This window comes from Salvelinus sp. IW2-2015, unplaced genomic scaffold (genome assembly GCF_002910315.2).
Source record: "Salvelinus sp. IW2-2015 unplaced genomic scaffold, ASM291031v2 Un_scaffold6013, whole genome shotgun sequence".
Classification (NCBI taxonomy): domain Eukaryota; kingdom Metazoa; phylum Chordata; class Actinopteri; order Salmoniformes; family Salmonidae; genus Salvelinus; species Salvelinus sp. IW2-2015.
This window is the reverse complement of record NW_019947278.1, coordinates 2,178-7,379: the sequence shown is the minus strand read 5'-3', so window position 1 is coordinate 7,379 and position 5,202 is coordinate 2,178. Positions and strand designations below refer to the sequence as shown.

General features: G+C 45.3%; 1 long non-coding RNA gene across 1 annotated transcript in view; it reads left to right on the top strand.

Annotated features, from left to right (window-relative positions):
* Positions 1-3,743, top strand: part of LOC139026839 (uncharacterized) — a 19,383-nt gene extending 15,640 nt beyond the window's left edge. The window contains exon 5 of the long non-coding RNA XR_011478781.1: positions 3,526-3,743. This is a non-coding gene — a long non-coding RNA (uncharacterized lncRNA). The remainder of the gene's footprint in view (positions 1-3,525) is intronic.
* The last annotated feature ends 1,459 nt before the right edge of the window (positions 3,744-5,202 follow it).

The following is a 5,202-nucleotide window of genomic DNA, read 5'->3' as shown; positions in this document are numbered from 1 at the left end:
AGTAAGAATTCCTTCCGGCCCTCACAGACCTGTTAGTTTTTCTTTAACTTTTACTGCCTCAGAAACCCGGATCCGGGAGCACCCCCACCCCCACACACTAATTAGCATACCTAGCATAGCTTCAAAAGTAGATAGTAGCATCTAAATATCATTAAATCACAAGTCCAAGACACCAGATGAAAGATACAGATCTTGTGAATAAAGCCACCATTTCAGATTTTTAAAAATTGTTACAGGGAAGAACAATATGTAAATCTATTAGCTAAACACGTTAGCAAAATACACCACTATTCTAACTCCATCAGTTTCTTACTCGTTCAGGTGCTATCACCAATTCGGCTCAACTAAGATATGATATCCACTAACCAAGAAAAAACCTCTTCAGATGACAGTCTGATAACATATTCATGGTATAGGATAGTTTTGTTAGAAAAAAGTGCATATTTCAGGTAGAAATCACAGTTTACAATTGCACCCACCATCACAAATCGACTAGAATTACTAGATAGAGCAACGTGGATGACCAATTACTCATCATAAAACATTTCATAAAAATAGACAAAGCATAGCAATGAAAGACCCAGTTCTTGTGATTTCAGACCATATTTCAGATTTTCTAAGCGTTTTTCAGCGAAAACACAATAAATCGATAAGTTAGCATACCACATGAACAAACGTTCCCAGAGCATCGATTCCAGCCAAAGAGCGCACTATAACGTAATCACCGCCAAAATATATTAATTTTTTCACTAACCTTCTCAGAATTCTTCCGATGACACTCCTGTAACATCATTTTACAATATACATATACAGTTTGTTCGAAAAGGTGCATATTTAGCCATACAAAACCGTGGTTACACAATAAAATACTAGGAAATCAAGCCTCAATATGTCTGACGTCATCTATCAGAGTGATCTAGTTTAATTGAAAGCTAATCATATACTTGACTAAAAATACAGGTTACAGGAATCGAAAGACAAATTAGTCTTAATGCAACCGCGGATTTACATTTTAAAATTATCCTTACTTTTCAATACAGGGTTGGCCAAGTAAGCTATACCAAACAAAATGGCGAATGATGCGTTTAAAATATTTCGACAGAAACACGGTTTATCATATTAAATATTGCTTACTTTGAGCTGTTCTTCCATCATATTCTTGGGCAATGTATCCTTTCTATGTTATAAACGTCTTTTGGTCGATAGATGTCCTCTGTCCTTCGAAATGTCCATCACCAACGACCGACTCCCTAAAACGTGTGTCCAAACTTTCAGAACGCACAACAAAGAAATTCCTCAAAATCGCACTAAACGGATATAAATTGATATAAAACGGTTCAAATTCACTACATTATGATGTTTTAACAACTATAACGACTGAAAACATGACCGGAGAAATATTGCTGGTTATAAAACGATTTGGAACGAGACAGGTCCGATGGCCTTCACGCGTGAGGCGCACATTGAGAAAGAGGGGTCTTGTACATTTTGGTCATTTATAATGGCTGTGAACGTCCATCGATTTCATTGAAAACGTGATGACGTACAGACACCCAGAGGAAGACGTAGGCAGTGTCGGTTCCTTCATAGCATTCACTGTGGCCTTATAAACAGACCCCAGATCAGAGGTAAAAATTTCTGAAATCTGAACCCTGTCATGAAAAGTGCTGTAGAAATTGTTCTGTACCACTCAGAGACAAAATTTCAACTCCTATAGAAACTATAGACTGTTTCTATCCAATAATAACAATAATATGCATATTGTACGATCAAGAATTGAGTACGAGGCAGTTTAATTTGGAAATGTAAAAAAAAAAATAATGCTAACAGCTCCCCCTATTGACAAAAGGTTAAGAAGCCCTCCTGTTCTCTACTCATTACCTGTATTAACTGCACCTGTTTGAACTCGTTACCTGTATAAAAGACACCTGTCCACACACTCAATCAAACAGACTCCAACCTCTCCACAATGGCCAAGACCAGAAAGCTGTGTAAGGACATCAGGGATAAATTGTAGACCTGTACAAGGCTGGGATGGGCTACAGGACAATAGCCAAGCAGCTTGGTGAGAAGGCAACAACTGTTGGCACAATTATAGAAAATGAAGAAGTTCAAGATGACGGTCAATCACCCTCGGTCTGGGGCTCCATGCAAGATCTCACCTCGTGGGGCATCAATGATCATGAGGAATGTGGGATCAGCCCAGAACTACACGGCAGGACCTGGTCAATGACCTGAGAGAGCTGGGACCACAGTCTCAAAGAAAACCATTAGTACACACTACGCCGTCATGGATTAAAATCCTGCAGCGCACGCAAGGTCCCCCTGCTCAAGCCAGCGCATGTCCAGGCCCGTCTGAAGTTTGCCAATGACCATCTGATGATCCAGAGGAGGAATGGGAGAAGGTCATGTGGTCTGATGAGACAAAAATAGAGCTTTTTGCTCTAAACCACTCGCCGTGTTTGGAGGAATAGAAGGATGAGTACAACCCAAGAAACCATCCCAACCGTGAAGCATGTGAGGTGGAAACATCATTCTTTGGGGATGCTTTTCTGCAAAGGGGACAGGACGACTGCACCGTATTGAGGGGAGGATGGATGGGGCCAGTGTATCGCGAGATCTTGACCAACAACTCCTTCCCTCAGTAAGAGCATTGAAGATGGGTCGTGGCTGGGTCTTCCAGCATGACAACGACCCGAAACACACAGCCGGGCACTAAGGAGGCGCCGTAAGAAGCATCTCAAGGTCTGGAGTGGCCTAGCAGTCTCCAGACCTGAACCAATAGAAATCTTTGGAGGGAGCTGAAAGTCCGTATAGCCCGCGACAGCCCCCACACCGTGGGCGGCCGTGGGGACACCGTGGTGGGCGCCGTGGGGACACCATGGGGCGCCGTGGGGACACTGTGGGGGCGCTGGGGGACACCGTGGGGGCGCCGTGGGGACACGTGGGGTGCCGTGGGGTGCCGTGGGGCGCCGTGGGGCGCCGTGGGGTCGCTTGTGGGGCGCCGTGGGGACGCCGTGGGGGCACTGTGGGGACACTGTGGGGACACTGTGGGGACGCTGTGGGACACTGTGGGGCACTGTGGGGACACTGTGGGGCACCGTGGGGGGACGCTTGGGACGCTGTGGGACACTGTGGGGACGCTGTGGGGCGCTGTGGGGACGCTGTGGGGGCGCTGTGGGGTACACTGTGGGGGCACTGTGGGCACTGTGGGCACTGTGGGACACTGTGGGGCACTGTGGGGGCACTGTGGGGACACTGTGGGTCACTGTGGGGTCACTGTGTGGGCACTGTGTGGGCGCTGTGGGGGCGCTGTGGGGACACTGTGGGGCACTGTTGGGCACTGTGGGGCACTGTGGGGACACTGTGGGACGCTGTGGGGGCACTGGGGGACACTGGGGGACAGACATAAATCTCTTGCATGTTTTATTAACTACATATGTTGTCTCTGACCTGTATCAGTGACATGACATCATCATCTTTAGTCTAGATTAGAGACTGAAGGTCTGTTTCTGTTGTGTGAAGCCCAATCCATCAGGAGAGACCAGACTCACCAGCTGTCTGTCCATAGAAAGTGACGGGTCTATGGACCTTTTCTTATTGATTGCGAAGATGGAGACTTTCTGCATTTACAGGGTAAGTAGTACTCATGGTACATACAGGTATGTATTCACAGAGAGACAGCAGTCTGTCCATGAAGACTCCACTCTATGATACTGCCAATTACATGCAACAAGGTAGACATTTCTCATCACAGAGTAAATACTCATGGTATTGATACAAATAGGTGTTTGTGTTCAAATGTAAACACAGGTTCTACAAATCCAGGACACAAAACAGACAAGGTTTTAAAAATCTAACTTTTAAAAGTTTATATTCTGTTAACTCACCAAATAATGTTGTTGACACATCCTTTACTGATATTGTGGCCAGAGCATAAATTGGAGTTTTTTTTTTTAAACTCAACCTCAAACTTGAATCTCAATCCGACCGTTTAAAAAACGCTGCTATTTCGTCATAGAACATGATGTCATGTTGGCTCTTTGGCAGAGCTGACCAATCAGCGGTCTATTTATGAGAATTATGTAATGATATTATACGCCCACAGCATTCTGTTGTTGGGGTACGCCCCACCATTCCCATTTAACAGAATACTGGTTTCTCAAATGATTGCCTCGCCTGGTTCACCAACTACTTCTCTGATAGAGTTCCGTGTGTCAAATCGGGGCCTGTTGTCCGGACCTCTGGCAGTCTCTATGGGGGTGCCACAGGGTTCAATTCTCGGGCCGACTCTCTTCTCTGTATATATCAATGATGTTGCTCTTGCTGCCGGTGATTCTCTGATCCACCTCTATGCAGACGACACCATTCTTTATACTATGGCCCTTCCTTGGACTTGTGTAACAAACCTCCAAACAAGCTTCAATGCCATACAGCACTCCTTCCGTGGCCTCCAACTGCTCTGAATGCAAGTAAAACTAAATGCATGCTCTTCAACCGATTGCTGCCCGCACCTGCCCGCCCATCTAGCATTACTATTCTGGCCGGTTCTGACTTAGAATATGTGGACAACTACAAATACCTTGGTGTCTGGTTAGACTGTGAACTCTCCTTCCAGACTAGTATTTAGCATCTTCCAATCAAAATTAAATCTAGAATCGGCTTCCTATTTCGCAACAAAGCCTCCTTCATTCATGCTGCCAAACTTACCCTCGTAAAACTGACCATCCTACCGATCCTTGACTTCGGCGATGTCATCTACAAAATAGCCTCCAACACCCTACTCAATAAATTGGATGTAGTCCATCACAGTGCCATCCGTTTGTCACCAAAGTCCCTTATACTACCCACCACTGTGACCTGTATGCTGTTGTGGGCTGGCCATCGCTTCATACTCGTCGCCAAACCATCTGGCTCCAGGTCATCTGTAAGTCTTTGCAGGTAAAGCCACGCCTTATCTCAGCTCACTGGTCACCATAGCAAACCCACCCGTAGCACATGCTCCAGCAGGTATATTTCACTGGTCATCCCCAAAGCCAACACCACTATGCCTCTATGGCATATTTATTGCCTTACTTCCCTAATCTTACTACATTTGCACACACTGTACATATACTTTTGTATTGTGTTATTGACTGAACGTTTGCTATCCCATGTGTAACTTTGTGTTGTTGTTTTGTCGCACTGCTTTGCTTTATCTTG